Here is an 18590-nt window from a genome sequence, read left to right as displayed (position 1 = left end):
CTCTACTGTTTTGAGTCAGGCTCATGAGCTGTAAAGCTGCTAACCCCTGAGCCAGTCTTCTGGTTATACAACAAGAAAGCCTGAACAAGAACACTTTTTCTGGATTGGTTCCACTGATGCTGAGTTCCTGAAGTCTGGAAGTACCTTGCTGGTAAGAACTGACTTTTAAAGTTCTTTTCACATTGGACAATGCCCTTGACCACCCAGAACCCCATGAGTTCAAAGCCAAAGGTGCCAAAGTAGTCTACCTGCCCCCAAACACATCTCTAATTCAGCTTTTAGATCAGGGGATCATAAGGACCTTTAATGTTTATTAAACATGGTACTCTATGGAAAGGACTGTCAATGCTATGAAAGAGAACCCTGACAGAATATCATGAAAGTCTGGAAGGATTACACCACTGAAGAGGCCATTGTTATAGAAAAAGCCATGAAAGGAGGCGCCTGGAAGGCTCAGTCAGTTAATGGTCTGACTTCAGGTCAGGTCATGATCTTGTAGTTCCTGAGTTTGAGCCCTGCATCAGGCTCTGCACTGACAGTGTGGAGCTTGTTTGGGATTCTCTCTCTTTCCCTCTCTGCCCTTCCCCAACTTACACTTTCTCTAAATAAAACAAACTTAAAATAAATAAATAAATAAATAAGCCTGTTGTATGTGTGTGTCTTTGTATGAAAATGTAATAACTGTATGGCAAGAGCCATATGAGATGTTCTGTGTCGTCACCCAAGTATTCATGGTGTAGAACATCATGTGCAAGACTTGTATGAAGTGGACAGTCTATCCTTACATAGGCATAATGTGAGTGACGTTTAACAAAAAATTAATAATATGTTAGTTTTCTTGCTATTTTATAACATTTTTTTCAAAGAATTACATTACCATACAGTATGCGTCTCTCTCCCATAACTGGAGAAACTGCCTATCAGCCTATCATCACAGGTAAATATTTAAAAAATCTAACAGTGTTTCCAATACTATATTATGAATATGACTGTAATACTGTATGCTACAAAAATTTTATAATGATTCGTTCATTAGTGTACAGGCTAGGCTACCATAAAGCAATCATATTGCTGCTTCCTTGGTGCCACTGCATGAATCATTAGTACCTGTAAATAAATATGAATTTTTTATATATTCTTTTTTTAAATGTTTATTTTTTGAGAGAGACAGAGTGCATATAGACAAGGGGCAGAGAGAGAGAGACACAGAATCCAAAACAGGCTCCAGGCTCTAAGCTGTCAGCACAGAGCCCAACAGGGGGCTCAAACTCACAAACAGTGAGATCATGATCTGAGCCGAAGTTGGACGCTTAACCAACTGAACCAACCAGGCGCCCCATTATCTTTTTGTTTTTGATATCTACTGTTAGTAATATGTATAACATCGACACTGTTTTTATCATATAAGTTATGATAATACTGATAAGGTACTATTGATAAAAAGACAATATTGATATAGATACTAACAATTCATTTTTGTAAACAATTAAATAGATGGTAATGATTAAAAAAACAGTACTATGTGTATTTTCTCTTCCTTGAGATTTTAATAATATTTTCTCTCTAGCTTACATCGTCCTTAAGAATACAGTATATACTGGAGTGCCTGGGTAGTTCAGTTGGTTAAGCAGCCTGTTTCAGCTCAGGTCATGATCGTCTCACATCAGGCTCTGCACTGACCACACGGGGCCTGCTTTAGATTTGCTGTCTCCCTCTTCTCTCTGCCCCTCACCTGCTCGCACTCTCTCTCAAAAATGAACATTAAAAAAAAAAGAATACAGCAGCATATAATACATATACAAAATATGTGCTGACTTTTTCAGTTGTCAGTGAGGCTTCCAGTCAACAGTAGGCTATTAGTAGTTAAGTTTTGGGGATTTAAAAATTATACATGGATTTTCATCAGTGCATGGAGTTGGTGCCCCAACCCACCATGCCATTCAAGTATCAACTGTATATGCTGTGTATATGTTGTATAACTGTATAAGCTGTATATGTTTAAAGAGACTCAGTTTAGATCCAAAGACACAAATAGGTTGAAAGTGAAAAGACAGAAAAGATATTCCATGCAAATAGTAACCAAATGAAAGCTGAGGTGCTAGATTAATATCTGACAAAATAGACTTTTTTTTAATGTTTATTTTTGAGAGAGAATGACTGCACGGACACGCGTGTGGGGAAGGGGCAGAGAAAGAGGGAGAGAGTGAGAATCTCAAGCAGGTTCTGCAGTCAGTGCAGAGCCCGATGTGGGACTCGAACTCATGAACCGTGAGATCATGACCTGAGCCGAAATTCAGAGTCGGATGCTTAACCAACTGAATCACCCAGGCACCCCTCAGACAAAACAGACTTTGAGTCCAAAGTTTATGAAAGACAAAGGATGACATCAGATATTAACTAAAAGGTTCAAAATATACAGCAAGAAGATAAATCATAAATATTAAGCACCTAATAACAGATTCTCAAAATATATGAAGCAAAAACTGAAAATGTGAAGAGAAAAATCAACAGTTCTCTAATAACTGGAAATTTCAAACCCCACTTTCAATAATCGGTCAACCAGACAGAATAAAAGGAAATAGCTTAACACAATTAGAGATCTAATAGACACAAACAGAACACTCTATGCAAAAGTAGCAGAATCACATTTTCTCAAGTGCACCCGGACTAGTCTCCAGGATGGACCATTTGTTAAACCACAAATAGGTCTCAATAGATATAAAAATATACTGGGGCACCTGGGTGGCTGTTGGTTAAACATCAGACTCTTGGTTTTGTCTCAGGTCATGCATGATCTTGCGGTTTCATGAGTTCAAGTCCCGCATCCAGCTCTGCACAGAGTGCAGAGCCTGCTTGGGATTCTCTCTCCACCCCACCCCTTCCCCACTCACGCTGTCTCTGTCCCTCACAACATAAATAAATAAACTTAAAAAAAAAAGATACCATTTAAGTATCTTCTCTGACCAATGGGGATGAAGTTAAAAGTCAGTAACATAAGGAAAACTACAATTCACAAACTTAAAAAAATTTTTTTTAAAATGTTTATTCATTTTTGAAAGAGAGAGAGCACAAGCAGGGATGGGGTGGAGAGAGAGGGATACAGAATCCAAAGCAGGCTCCAGGCTCTGAGTTGTCAGCACAGAGCCCCACGCGGCTCAAACTCACACCATGAGATCATCACCTGAGCCGAAGTCGGATGCTCAACCAACGAGCCACCCAGACACTCCCCGCCTTTTTAAATTTTTTTAATGTTTATTCATTTTTGAAAGAGAGGGACAGAGTGCAAGCAGGGGTGGGGCAGAGAGAGAGGGGAGTACAATTCACAAACTTTTAAATACATATTGCCCCTGACTTTCCAGTTCCTCTTCTAGGAATGCATTCCCTAGAAACTTACAGTGTGAGGTGACATATTTACAAATGCACATATTGCAGCACTGTTTATAATAGCAAAAGATTATAAAATCTAAACCATCAATTGAGTATACTACACTATTAAAATACCATGCAACTCTCAAAAAATAAGGTAGCTATGCTAGTTGATCTAGGATGTTATTATACATTAAGTTTTAAAATATGTGCAAAATAACTATTTGTAACATCGTATCACTTGTGCAAAACAGAAAAGAATACAGGCAAACTTTGGAGATAGTGCAGATCTGGTTCCAGGTTACTGCAATAAAGTGAATATTGCAGTAAAGTGATTGAAATGAATTTTGTGGTTTCCCAGGGCATATAAAAGTTATGTTTACACTGTACTGCCATCTATTAAGTGTGCAATAGCATTATGTCTAAAAAAACAATGTACATACCTCAGTTAAAAATACTTTATTGCTAAAAAATGCTAACCATCATCTCAGCTTTTAGCAAACTGTAATCACTGATCACCATGACAAATAATAATGAAAAGTATGAAATACTGTGAGTATCACCAGAATATGATACAGAGACAAAATGAGCAAATACCGGTGGAAAAATGGTGCTGATAGACCTACTCCACTCAGGGTTGCCACAAACCTTCAATCTGTATAAGATGCAGTATCTGTAAAATGCAACAAAACAAGATATGCCTGTATATGTAACAAAGTTCGAGGACTCAAACTTGCAGATTCTAAAACTTAATACAAAGTTACACTAATCAAGACAGTGTGGCACTGGCATAAGGATGGCCGTAAGATCAGTGGGACAGAATTCAGAGTTCAGAAATAAATCCTCACATTTAGGATCAAGTATTTTAGACAAGAGTGCCAAAGACCATTCAACGAAGGACAGTCTTTTTAACAAATGGTACTAAGACAACATGTCACCAAGCACAAGAATGAAGTTGGACCCCTGTATCATGCCATTTATAAAAATTAACTCAATGGGGCACCTGGGTGGTTTAGTCCTTTAAGTGTCCAACTCTTGATTTCAACTCAGGTCATGATTTCATGGTTCATGGGATTGAGCCCCACCTTGGGCTCTGCGCAGACAGCACAGAGCCTGCTTGGGATTCTTTCTCTCTCTGCCCCTCCCTTCCCTGTGCTCCCCCACCTTAAAATAAATAAACATATTTAAAAAATTAACATAAAAGGGGGGCACCTGGGTGGCCCAGTTGGCTGAGCGTCCGACTTCAGTTCAGGTCATGATCTCACTGTTCATGGGTTCAAGCCTCGCATAGGGCTCTGTGCTGACAGCTCAGAGCCTGGAGCCTGCTTCGGATTGTGTCTCCCTCTCTCTCTGCCCCTCCCCTGCTCATACTCTCCCTCCCTCCCTCTCTCTCTCTAAAAAACAAATGAACAGTTAAAAAAAACTTAAAAATTTTTCTTTAAAAAAAAAAAAAAAAAACTGGCATAAATCTTTATGACCTCAGAGTAGGCAATGGTTTCATAGATAAGACAGATATGAAAAATAACAAAAGGAAAAATAAATTGGCAATCATCAAAATTTAAAACTTTAGTGCTTTAAAAGATACCAAGAAAGTGAAAAGGCAGCTCACAGAATGGAAAAAAATGTGTGCAAATCATATACTCAATAAGGGATTTATATCTACAATATATAAATAACTTTTAAAATAAATGTTTATTTAGAGAGACACAGAGAGAACGCACATCAGCAGAGAAGAGGCAGAGAGAGGGACAAAGATAGAATCCCAAGTAGGCTCCACACTGCCAGCACAGAGCCTCACACAGGGCTCGATCTCAACTGTGAGATCATGACCTGAGCAGAAATCAAGAGTCGGGTGCTTAACCCACTGAGCCATCCAGGCGTCCCTATATAAATAACTTCCATAACTCAGTAAGAAAAGACAACCCAATAAACAAAATGGGAGAAGGGCATGAGCAGACATTCCCCTAAAGATGACATACAAATGGTCAACAAGCATAGGAAAAATGTTCAACATTACCCATAAAGGAAATGCACATCGAAACCACAATGAGATACCACTTCACATCCACTAGAGTGGCTATGAAAAAAAGGTAAGTTGATGAGGATGTGGAAAAATTAGAATGCCCATACACTGCTGGTGGGAATAGGGCGAAAGATTTGTGAAACCATCTAGTAGTAGTAGTTCCCTCCAAAGTTTTACTCAGGATGGATGGAGTTCTTACAGACAGGCAGTTAATTCAGCATAGCAAGTGGCTATGGGTCTTGGACTGTAAAGATCTCAAACTGTTCTCAAACTTTAAATAGGCAAAAACTGTTGAGCTGCAGGCATGAAGCCAGGGCCACTTCCGGTAAGCAGAACTGGCAGTGGAGAATGAACCCAATGCCAAGTCAAAGCTATAAATGCTGAAGCTTATCAGATCCCAGCAAAAACACTGGTTGATATATGCATAAAGACAGGAGCCAAGAAAGTCAAAATCTACTAAGGAGTGATAACAAGTTACCTACCATGTCATTTAACCCTGAAAATAAATGATATTAAAACATCAATTCCATACAAACTGTGGCTGGCCATGAACCGTCAAGTGGGATTGAGAAGGGCCTACCACCTCAACTGCCTAGATCCCACTCCAACACATGCTACTCACCAGTCAGTAAAAGGTCCCTTTGGTGAATTCTGAAGACTAGCATATGAAACCAATGCAGTTACAGATCTGGATAAGTAGTAAATAGTCAAATGAGAGTTTTGGAAGACTGAAGTGAAAAACGGTTCCATATGAATAGCGGTTGAACAGGGTCGCCTGTTCTGGAGATGGTGAGCATTATACTAAGCTTTAGGCTATACTCCTAGTGATACTCTTCCCTCAAATCCTTTAAGTTCAACTTTGCAATCACACTCCCCTAGAACCTAGACTGGTTTCCTGGAAGCTGTTTGGCAGAAAAGCCTCCCCAAGGTAGGTCAGCATTCTTTATGGTTGGAGCTATGATGGTAGCTGATTATTTTCAAGCTTCCTCCACCTTTAATAAAAATATTCTTGGCAAATGCTTCCACTCTGGTCCATCTTGCAAAGTTCCACGAATTTCACCTCTAGCAACTTAATTCCAATACCCAGGACCATCCTTTTTAATCATGACTTCAGTTCCAAAAGCCAACAAAGCAGAACCAGAAGTCCTATTCTATTAGCGTATCTGCCGAATGCAGCAGCTTGATCCTGCATCAAACACTCTAATTTTTCCAAAGTAAATGCTTTGAGTCTCAGTTAAGAACATTAAGGGGGCATCAACAGGCAACGGTTGGTCTAAGCACCTACCCAAGTAAGACCCAACCAAAGTTGTTAAACAGTAGCAACTTTAATACACACAATGGGAGATGGAATTAGTGACTGCTGGCAGCACCCGTGTCCCTCACAAATTTTCCATTTAAAGATTTAAATGTATTGGGGCACCTGAGTGGCTCAGTTGGTTGAGCGTCCGACTTCAGCTCAGGTCATGATCTCACGGTTCGTGAGTTCAAGCCCCGCATCGGGCTCTGGGCTGACAGCTCGGAGCCTGGAGCCTGCTTCCGATTCTGTGTCTCCCTCTCTCTGTCACTCTCCCCCTCATGCTCTGTCTCTTTCTCTCAAAAATAAATAAACATTTTTAAAAAATTATTTTTTTAAATAGGACTAAGCTTTAAAAAAAAAAGATTTAAATGTATTAATTCCAATTATGAGGCCTCTAAAGAGTCCTCAGATTTGGAATGGGGAATTTACATGCCTGCTGCCATCCCTAGATGTGACATCTGTTTCTCAGTCTCCTTCTCCAGAACCATATCCTGATTCCCCTTTAATGGCACTTGCTTTGCCTACCATTACACTACACTTACAAGCTAATTAAAAATGGATCAGACATAAATGTAGAAACTCCACTATAAAGCTTCTAAAAGAAAACACACGGGAAAAAAAATTTTTTTTTTGAGAGAGAGAGAGAGAGTAAACGAACACACCCTGATTGCAAGAAGGGCAGAGGAGACAGAATCTCAAGCAGGCTCCATGCCCAGCACTAAGCCCAAAGCAGGGCTCAATCTCATGACCCTGAGATCATGACTTGAGCTGAAATCAAGAGTTGGATGCTTAACCAAATGAGCCACCCAGGTGCCCCAAGAGAAAATCTTTTTGAGCTTGGTATCAACAGAAAGGATCCAGAAAGCATTTATAAAAGAAAAAGATTAAAATTAAAACCTGTTCCTCAAAAGACACTGCTTAAAAATAAATAGGCAAACTAGGGAAAAGGAGTAAATATTTATAACACATATCTGACAAATACTTACTATTATTAGTCATAAGGAAAACAGAATAAAACCACGAGATACTAGTACACACCCACCAGAACTGCTAAAATTAAAAAGACTTACAACAGGAAATAAACAAGGATTTTCAGCAATCAGAACTCTTATGCATTACTGGAAAGAATGTAAGATGGTACAACCACTTTAGAAATTGGTCTGACAAACACTACCCTATGACACAGCAATTTCACTTCTAAGTACAGTATTTACATAAGTGAAAACAAAAAACTTGTACAAAAATGTTCACAAAAGCTTTATTCATAATAGCTTAAAAATGAAGTCAACCCAAACATCCTTCAAAAGATGAAATAAACACATACAGATTGATGTTCTGAGGGTTTCCATCCCTGGGGTAGTGTACTTTATATAATTAGATTTCAAATAGAGAGATGCCTTTTTGGTAAACTGGAGAGAAGGATTAGTAGAAAGGGGAGGTGGAAAAGGAGAATCAGTAAGATCCTTCTTTTATAAAAGTTATTTTTACAGGGGTGCCTGGGTGGCTTCAGTTGGTTAAGCATCCAACTTCAGCTCAGGTCATGATCTCACGGTTATTGAGTTCAAGCCCCACATGGGGCTCTGCGCTGACAATGTAGAGCCTGCTTGGGGTTCTCTCCTTCCACCCCAGCTCCTCCCCTACTCACGCTTTCTCTGTCAAAATAAACTTTAAAAAATTATTTTTACAAATTGTTACACATATAAAATTTACCATTTTAACCATATTTAAGTGTACAATTCAGTGGCATTATGTATCTTCACACTGTTGTGTAACCATCATCCCCATCCATCCACAGAACTTTTTTCATCTTCAAAACTGAAAATCTGTATTCGTTAAACAGTAACTCCTCATTCCCCTCTCAAACCAGCCCCTGGAAACCACCATTCTATTTTTTGTCTCTGATTCTGACTACTCTAAGTACCTCATAATATTAGTGGAACCATACAATATTTGTCCTTTCGTGAGACTGGCTTTCTTCACTTAGCATATCTTCAAGTTCAGCCACACTGCAACATCTATTAGAATTTCATTACTTGTTAAGGCCGAGTAATATTGCAATGTATGTATATACCACATTTTGTTTATCCATTCATACACTGATGGACACTTGGGTTACTTCCATCTTTCGGCTACTGTGAATAATGAACCTGGGTGTACAAATATCTCTGAGACCCTGCTTTGAATTATTTTCGACATATACCCAGAAGTGGAATTGCTGGATCATATGGTAATGTTTTTAATTTATGAGGAATCACCACACTGTTTTCCACACCAGTTACATCATTCTACATTCCCACCAACAGAGCACCTTCAGTCATGGACTGAACTGTGTCTCGCCCCCCCATTCATATGCTTAACTCTCAGCTTCAGGTGGCCCAGTATGTGAAGAGAAGGCCTTTATGGACATAAGATTAAATGAGGTCTTAAGAGTGGGACCCTAATCCAATAGGTCTGATGTCAGAGGAAGAGATACTACGAATGTATGCACAGAGGAATGTTTGTGTGACAACACAGCAAGAAGGCAGCCTTCTGCAAGCTTCACCAAAACCCAACCCTGCTGGCACCTTGATCTTAGAATGGGAGAAAATACACTTCTGTTGTTTAATTCACCCCATCTGTGGTATCGTGGTATAGCAGCCCTACCAGAATAATACAAGCTTCAATTTCTCCACATCATCACCAACACTTGTTATTTTCTGTTTTGGAAGTGTTTTTGTTTTGACAATGTAGAGCCTACTTGGGATTCTAACAATCAAAATGGTTATTTTGATAATCACACCATCCTAATGGGTGTGAAGTTGCATCTGTCATTTTGATTTGCATTTCCCCTAATCATTCATAATGTAGAGAGTCTTTCCATGGGCTTATTGGCCATCTATATATCTTTCTTTGGAGAAATGTCTATTCAAGTCTTTTGCTCATTTTTAAATCAGGCCGTATTTTTGTTGTTGTTGAGTTTAGAAGTTTTCTGTATATTCCAGATGTTAATTCCTTATCAGATATGTGATTTACAAATATTTTCTCCCATTCTGTGGGTTGCCTTTTGACTCTGTTGCCAGTGTTCTCTGATGAAAGGTTTTTCATTTTGATAAAGTTCAATTTGTCTACTTTTCATTTTGTTGACTATGCCTTTGGTGCCATTATCGAGGAGATTATTTCCAAATCCAACTTAAACATGTTCAAGGTGGTAATAGGTTTTTCAGCATTTTAGGGGGGGTAAATTAAAAAAAAAATTTTTTTTAATGTTTATTTATTTATTTATTTATTTATTTTTTTTTTTTAATTTTTTTTTTCAACGTTTTTAATTTATTTTTGGGACAGAGAGAGACAGAGCATGAACGGGGGAGGGGCAGAGAGAGAGGGAGACACAGCATCGGAAACAGGCTCCAGGCTCCGAGCCATCAGCCCAGAGCCTGACGCGGGGCTCGAACTCACGGACCGCGAGATCGTGACCTGGCTGAAGTCGGACGCTTAACCGACTGCGCCACCCAGGCGCCCCAATGTTTATTTATTTTTGAGAGACACAGAGGCAGAATGCGAGTGGGTTAGGGGCAGAGAGAGAGGGAGACACAGAATCCGAAGCAGGCTCCAGGCTCCAGGCTGTCAGCACAGAGCCCGACGCGGGGCTCGAACTCACAGACCGTGAGATCGTGACCTGAGCCGAAGTCGGACACACAACCGACTGAGCCAGCCAGGCACCCCAAATTTTTAAAATTTTAAGTGGTCCAATAATAAAAGGGTTTCAAGACCACTGGCCTAGTGTATGTATTTTAGAGTCAGAATGCCTGGGTTTCGATCAAAACTCCAGTTTTCTGGTGCTCAGTCAGTTAAGCAAGCGTCCAACTTCAGCTCAGGTCATGGTCTCATGGTTCACGAGTTCGAGTCCCATGTCAGGCTCTGTCCTGACAGCTCAGAGCCTGGAGCCTGCTTCAGATTCTGTGTCTCCCTCTCTCTCTGCCCCTCCTCTGCTCATACTCTGTCTCTCTCTCTCAAAAATAAATAAACGTTAAAAAAAATTTTTTAAAAAACACTCGTTTTCTAACTATTGCACCCGTGATAAGTTATTTAATTTCTATATGCCTCAAAGCTCTCCTATACAATAAGAATAATGGTACCTATCTCATATGATTACTATCAGGAGTAAATGAGATCATTGCATAAGAAGCAATCATATTCATAGCCCCATTGTTCACAATAGCCTCCAACTGGAACAGTTCAAATGTCCCTCAACAGGTGAATGGATAAACACAACGAGATACAACCATAAAAAGGAATGCAACAAAATGGATGAACCACAAAAAACAATGCAAGTGAAAGAAACCAGGCATAAAAGACTGAGAACTGTGTTAACTCCAATTACATGCAATTTCTAGAAAACATAAAACTACAGAGACAGAAAGCACATCAGTGGATGCTAGAACTTGCAGTTGGAGTGAAATGAAAAGTGGAGATAAACAACAAACAGGAACTAAAGATTATTTTGAGGTGTTAGAAATATTCTAATTCTGAACAGCAGTGATGACTATATCAAACTGAACACATACTGTGGAGGAATTTCATGATATGTAAACTACATCCCCAAAAAAAGAGTTTTGAAGAATTCTAAAACAATGTTTTAAATATTATTACTGCTACTATGCTCCGGTATTTAAAATCATAATAACATTGGGGCACCTGGGTGGTTGAGTCAGTTAAGTGCCTGACTCTTGATTTCAGCTCAGGTCATGATCTCAGAGTCGTGAGATCAAGCCCCGTGTTGCACTGGGCTTGAAGCCTGCTTAAGATAGTCTCCCTCTCCGCCCTCCCCCCCCCCCCCCATGCACATGCTATCTCTCTTTAAAAAACAGGTTTTTTAATAAACTAAATCACAGTAACATCAAGCTGGAAAGGACCTTCCTGAGTATGTCTATTCCTACTCCCGGAAATGAGAGAGAGAAAGATAAGCATAGCTGAGTGCTGTGTCACAGTTAAGCATTTTACATGGATTCTCTCCTTTAATCACAAGTCCTCTACGGGGTAAACTCTGTTACTATTCCCACTTTATAGACCATGAAGCTGAGACTCAAATAGGTTGAGAGACTTGCCCCCAAACAATGTAACTGATATGAGGAAAATATACAAACTCAAGACCACTTGATTCCAAAGTCAATGCTTAGAAAAAACCATCCTGGGGCATCTGGTGGCTCAGTCTAAGTGTCTGACTTCAGCTCAGGTCATGATCTTGCGGTTCATGGGTTTGAGCCCCATGTCAGGCTCTCTGCTGTCAGCGCAGAGCCCACTTCAGATGCTCTGTCCCCTTCTCTCTCTGCCTCTCCCCTGCTCTCTCTCTCAAAAATAAGTAAACTTAAAAAGAAAAGAAAGAAAAAAGAAAGACCCATTCTGGAATTCATATGGAATTTCAAAGGACTCTAAATAGCCCAAACAATTTTTAAAAAGAATATACTTGGAGAACTTACACTTCCCAATTTCAAAACTTACTACAAAGCTACAGTTATCAAACAGTGTGGTACTGTTATAAGGACAAACAGAGATCAATGAAATAGAGAACCAAAAAATAAATCCTCACGTATAGGTCAGGGTATTTTCAACAAGGGTACCAAGATTTTTCAAGGGAAAAAGACAGTCTTTTCAACAAATGGTCATAGAAAAATGAATATCCAAGTGCAAAAAAATGAAGTGGGACCTTTACCTAACACCATATACCAAAATTATCTCAAAATGGATCAAAGACCTAAATGTAAGTGCTAAAACTATGAAACTCTTACAATAAAACACAGGGGAAACGCTTCATGCATTGGATTTGGCAATGATCCCTTGGCTGTGATATCAAAGGCATAGTCAACAACAAAAATAGACAAATTGGACTTCATCAAAATGAAAAACTCTTCTGCATCAAAGAACACTATCAATAAAGTAAAAAGGCACCCCCATAGAATGGGAGAAAATATTTGCAAATCACATATCTGATAAAACAGTAATATTCAGAATATGTATATATCAATGTTCATAGTAGCATGATTCTCAATAGCCAAAAGGTAGAAACAACACAGTTGTCTACCAACAAATCAAGAGATAAACAAATGTGGTCTATACGCACCAACAGAATATTATTCATCCATAAAAAAGAATGAAGATGTTGATTATATCTCAATTAAAAAAATTTTTTTTAATTTGTAAAAAAAGAATGAAGTTTGGATACATGCTAGGACATGAATAGATTGTGAAAACACTATGGTAGGTGAAAGAAGTCAGACAAGAAAGGACAAATATTGTATGATTTCACTTATATGGGGTACCTAGAACAGGCAAAATCACAGTGACAGAATATAGATTAGAGGTCACCAAGGGTTGGAGGGAGGGGACAATGAGACTTACTTAATGGACAGAATTTCTGTTTGGGGTAATGAACAAATTTTGGAAATAGAGAGTGGTGATGGTTGCACTACAGTGTATGTAATTAACGCACTGAATTTTACAGTTAAAAACGGTTTAAGGGAACCTGGGTCACTCAATTGGAAGAGTGTGCGCCTCTAGATCTTGGGGTCATTAGTCCAAGTCCCATGTTGGGTGTACAGATCCCTTAAATAAATAAACTTAAAATTTAAAAAAAAGTTTTTTTAATATTTATTTTTGAGATTTTTGTAACTAAGTTTTTGTGTGTATACCTGATTATTATTGTTTTTTAATGTTTATTTACTTTTGAGAGAGAGAGCAGGGAAGGGGCAGAGAGAGACAGAGAATCCCAAGCAGGCTCCACACTGTTAGCACAGAGCCCAACACGAAGCTTGAACCCACAAACTGTGAGATCATGACCTGAGCCAAAATCAAGAGTCAGTCGCTCAATCAACTGAGACACCTAGGCGCCCCTTTTTTTAATGATTTAAATAGCAAATTTTGTTCCAACATACATAACAAAATATATTTACCGCAACTCTGTAAAAAATTAGCAATATGTAAAAAGCATTGAATTATACACTTTAAATGGTTAACTGCATGATGTATGAATTATGAATTATATCTGAACAAATCTGTTTTAAAAAAAGAAACTAACATTTAGTAACCACTTTCTGCACACGAGGCACTGTTCTAATAGCATTACATAAACCTCACAAAAACCTCATTTCACATATGAAGTTAGGTAATTCACAATTTGAAGTAAGGTAGTTTATCCAATGTCACTGGGTTAGTGAAGGAGTCAGGGATTCAAACCCTATCAGATTCCAGAGCTCCTCTGGTCATTCGCTCTGCTATTCTGTGTCCCATAGTGTGATAGGAGGGTTATAAAATACGTTCAACGGATGCCCATTAACTAAGTGAATGAGATGAAGAAGGTATTGTGGGAGTGTAACAGAAAAATTAATTCTAAGCTCTTGGTATATACAGCTAAAAAAAAAAATCCATCAAGGAATGATTTATGATCTTTAAAATTTCAGAACTTTCTGGGGCACCTGGGAGGCTCAGTTGGTTAAGCATCTGACTTCGGCTCAGGTCATGATCTTATGATTCTGAAGTTCAAACCCCACATGTAGCTCTGTGCTAAAGGCTCGGGATGCTCTCTCCCTCTCTCTCTGCCCCTCCCTGACCGGCGCTTTCTCTCACTCAAAATAAATAAACTTAAAAAAAAATGTTTTTCCAGAACTTTCTGATAGTTTCAATCTTTTTTTTATTAATGTTTTTTGTTTATTTTTAAGAGAGACAGAGTGAGTGGGAAAGCTCAGTAGAGAAAGAGAGGGAGACACAGAATCTTAAGCAGGCTCCAGGCTCTGAGCTGTCAGCACAGCGATGGGGCCCAAACCCATGAACTGGGAGATCATGACCTGAGCTGAAGTCTGCCAGGTAACCGACTGAGCCACCCAGGCTCCCCGCTGATAGTTTCAATCTTAATACAACCCCGAATCAGATGAGTAACAGCAGTTTATACATTTAAACATTGGCAGAAGAGTATAACCTTGCTCAAGTACCCACAATAAAAGAGTTCATTTAGTAACACACACTCACCTCCCCCACCCAGGCCTTGACAAGTCTCCTCTGAAAGGCTTCAAGAACCTAGGATCCTAAAGGCAACAAAAATAAACCCAAGTCTGGTAACAGAATTCTATAAAGAAGGGTGTTACAGATGTCCAGACCTAGTACCTATCCTATAGGTTAAGTACCTAGTTAGGTGCTCATTAAATGAGACAAGGTTCAGGTCCAACTTGTCTGTGTTTCACCTAACATGCCATTAGTTACTTTAGACATTGCCAGTCCCTACCGTCACCCATCATCAGTTCTTCAGATCTCTCTCTACAATCCTCACAAGTTTGCTGATGTTGACATTATTAAACTATTCACACTGGTGGCATTACTCAACAGGAAGTTGAAAACTAACAAACCTAGGGCACAATCCAGAGTTCAGAAAATGAACCAGGTGACCAGGCACATCAGAGTCTACTGAACCCCTTCACTTAGATCCAGCAACTGTGACCTTCACAAGCAAACCTGAAATATGTAAAAAATACAATTACCCTTAAAGTTTATGTACCTTACAAAACAAGGCCTTTTCTAAAAGGCCATTTCTAAAAAATGCACCCCTAGAGTTGAATCCAGTAGCACATCAATAATAAAGTTAGAAGAAAAACAGAATTACAACGCCAAAAGGACTCTGAAGAGTAAATACTAAGAAACATCCGTCTTCCCACATTCTCCCAACGGGCGCAGAACCCACCAGACCACTCCCCCCCGCCACCAGGTTCTACCACCGCGCGTGCCGGGCTCGGAGATCTCTTGCCCTGTGGTCGGGCTGAGCCCACCCACCCGTGTCTGGCCAGGTCTAAAACGGGGCTACGTGCTAGGCACAAGAAGGCCTCCTTCTCGAGCGATGCCTCAGAACTGGATCAGGTTCCCGCAAAAGCAGGAAAACAGGCGGAAGAAAGGGCCCGCCTGAGGCTCCGCAGACCAGAAGCACCAAACCGTAACCACGCGCTAGCCCGGGACCCCGCAGCTAACAGCCCCGAGGCTGGACCGGTAATTCTACAGCCGCCGCCGGGCCCCGCCCCGGGCCCGCGACCGTTCCGGGGCGTTCCTCCCGAGGGCGGCGCCTCCCTCACCACACCGCCACTTGGCTCTCTTCCTCCCAAGCGAGGCCGCGGCCGCCGCGCGACACCGAAGCCACAGCTTCCAGGCCGCGAGGACCCGCGACTTCCATAGCGGCTTGGCAGGCTGGCTCCTTCCCCGCAGGGTCCGGCACGCCCTCTCTACCGCCCCAGGCCCTTACCGAGGCAGCGCGGCCTCCGCGGCCCGCTCCTCCTAATCCTCAGCCGCCGCCACCGACCCTGCGTCGCGGAGACCGGAACTTCCTCCGCGCCGGGCCGCTGCTCCACAAAGGCGCCGCGCTGCCGCTTTCAGCGCTCGGCCCGCCGGGAGATGGAGTACAGCTGCAGGTCGCGCCGACTCCACTCCCGCCGTGCCCCGCGCGTGGTGGGGGGGCGGGGCTGCCTACGGGAGCGAAGCGTGAGGGCACGCCGCTCGCCGTCGTCCAATGGGAGGGCGCTCTTCCCCAGGTCTGCGGGGTCTGCAGGGGGTTGTGGTTTAGGCCCTGGCTGGTCTTTGGGCGCTGTTTCTGGAGTAGAGCAAGGCGCGCATTCCCCTGTTGATTTTGCGTCCGCGAGGTTTGTTCTTCTCTGCCCCAGGGGCGTGGGTAAGGCCCTAGTCCGCTTGGTTCGAGGCCGCCGTATTTTCCGTCATTGTGAAGGCAGTAGAAGGGAAACTTCTCCGGTCGAAGCTTTCCGGGAAAGTGACTGGTGGCCCACCCAAACGCCTAACTCCTGACCCCCTCAGTCCAGGGGTTTAGCCCTTTTTGCCCAAGACCCGAGGATAGGTGCAAGAGAAGCGCTTGAATTAGAGGCTCGTCCCCTTTTCTTCTAATGGATTTCCAAGTTAGGCATTCTGCAAGTATTTCAGGCAAATACAATCTGTTCAAGGTTCAGTAGTCTCACTTATGAGGGAAATTCCACCCAGCTTCCCCAGGGCCTTTCTAGATCTCAGGCAATAAATCCAGCCAAGAGTGACTTGTGCGAGGTCTCAGAACTGGAAAGTTCTCTGCAAATCTCCCAATCTAGCAGGAAAGCTTTCAGTTTGCAGCTCATTTCCAGAATCTCCTTACAGCTAATGTTCAAACGGCAAGCTCTAAGCTTCCAGGTGGATTGTCTACACTGTTGATATGCTTTCTGGTTACTGGCACCTGATGTCTCTATCAGTGGACCTTTAAGAAAGGTAACCTGATTGTATAGCCCAAATTCAACATCATGGTGTCAAAGAAATCTGCCAGAAAAGCCGATAAAGCGTTCTAAAATAAAGCAATCTTTATCTGCAGTGAAAGGAGGTTGTTGGGTTAAGTAGTCTTAAAAATTACCTTTCCACTTTTCAGGCATCTTGTCCGGAAGTCATTCCTTCATTCAAGAACTGTATGAAGGGCCTGTGTGGGATAGGCACTGCATTGGGTGCTGGTGATCCAGGAACAAACAAAGCTGATAAAATTTGCTGCCCAAATGGAGATGGGTGTGGGGTAATTATTGGAGATGGACAACAAATTAAACAAGATATGCACTCTTTGTGAAATGAGTTTGGTTTCTGTAAGGAGGGAGATGGAAAGCCATTGGAAGGCTCTAAATAGAATAATATAACTTGGCATCCATGTTTAAATGATCCCTCTGGCTGCTATGTGGAAATAGGCCAAAGGTAGGAAGGGCAGAAGCAGCGCAGCTGGTTAGGAGTGTTGCAATAATGCAGCCACAGAAGGATGGTACTTGTACCTGTGTGGCCACAGGAGACATGGACTGGGATGAGGGCAGAGAGGGAAGAATGTGGGAGAAGCAGTTTTGGTAGGAAGAACAAGAGCTCAGTTTGGGGTAGGTTGAGTTTTTGACGCCTCACATTCAAGTGAAATGTGGAATTGACAGTTGGATACATCAGTCTGGAATTCAGGGTCAAAGGTCAGGGTTAGAGCTACAGATCTGGGAGGTACCAGCATATTGTTGGTGTTGGTGTCTGAAGCCATAGGCTTGAATGAAATGACCAAGGGAATGAGGGAGGGAGTGTAGACAGAACAGAGTTCCAGCCCTGAGCCCTGGGGCACACCAACACAGGTTACAAGGAAGAGGAGGAACTGCTACACGGAACTGTGGGTACTTTGACTTTACCTTCCAAACTGGACCATTGTTGGTGGGTCTCTCTCTTATCAGGTAGTACTTTAGTCTCTGGAGAGATAAGCCATATTAAGGCTAATTATTCCTGCCTTCTACCCAATTTCATTGGGTAATAATAATTGCCACTCTTTATCAAACTATAGGGCTGGCACTTTATTATCTCACTTAGTTTTCACAATAACCAGATGAGAAAACCGCTTTTATAGGTAAGGAAACCAAAGACCTGTTAAAGTAAGTACAGTAATTGCCACAGCTGGAAAGTAGAGGGTGGGGCGATTCCAACCCCAGTCTTATTCCAAGGTTTATGCTCCTGACTATTTTCCCCTTTTTCTTAAGGTGATTATTGAGGGTTTTCAGAGGAAGCATCTGGAATTTTCTTTTTTTAAACTTACAAGGGCTCATTGTATTAGTAAGGTTTTTGTCCCCTCCCCGCCCTCCCCCGGCCTAATAACAGGAAGTATGAGCTATTTAGAAGAGCTGATCTGAGCAGCATCCTCACCTGGAATGGGGAATACAAGGCCTAGTCAGGGAGGTGCGCCCACTTTCAAGCCCCTAAATGCTCACAGGGGAGGACCCAGCAAAGAGAAAGACCATGTCCTGTATGTTGTTCCTTGTTGCCTTGGTCTCATTTGGGGCCATGGCTCCTGGCATGGAAAGTAGGGTTTGATCAAATGTTAAAATGAGAGACAGGAACCAGGAGAGACACAGATGATACAAAACC

General features: G+C 41.5%; 1 protein-coding gene and 1 long non-coding RNA gene across 7 annotated transcripts in view; one reads left to right on the top strand and one right to left on the bottom strand.

The window, feature by feature from the left end:
* The window catches only part of RBM6 (RNA binding motif protein 6), a 104577-nt gene extending 88478 nt beyond the window's left edge, over window positions 1–16099 (bottom strand). For 2 of the 6 annotated variants that reach the window (XM_060631060.3, XM_060631064.3), the window contains exons 1-2: window positions 15940–16099; window positions 15059–15164 (exon numbers count right to left, since the gene is read on the bottom strand). The gene's annotated coding sequence lies outside the window, so the exon portion shown is untranslated. Of the gene's footprint in view, window positions 1–1572; window positions 1671–15058; window positions 15165–15479; window positions 15501–15939 lie in introns of those variants that run through there. The other 4 variants (XM_060631061.3, XM_060631063.3, XM_060631066.3 and 1 more) reach the window with 3 other exon arrangements.
* A 121-nt stretch (window positions 16100–16220) lies between these two features.
* LOC132678559 (uncharacterized) lies at window positions 16221–17275 on the top strand. Its single transcript, XR_009609659.2, has 2 exons — window positions 16221–16333; window positions 17092–17275. It is a non-coding gene; the product is annotated as an uncharacterized LOC132678559 (long non-coding RNA).
* The last annotated feature ends 1315 nt before the right edge of the window (window positions 17276–18590 follow it).

This window comes from Panthera onca, chromosome A2 (genome assembly GCF_046562875.1).
Source record: "Panthera onca isolate mPanOnc1 chromosome A2, mPanOnc1 haplotype 2, whole genome shotgun sequence".
NCBI classification, from domain to species: Eukaryota; Metazoa; Chordata; class Mammalia; order Carnivora; family Felidae; genus Panthera; species Panthera onca.
This window is presented reverse-complemented; position numbering and strand designations above follow the sequence as displayed.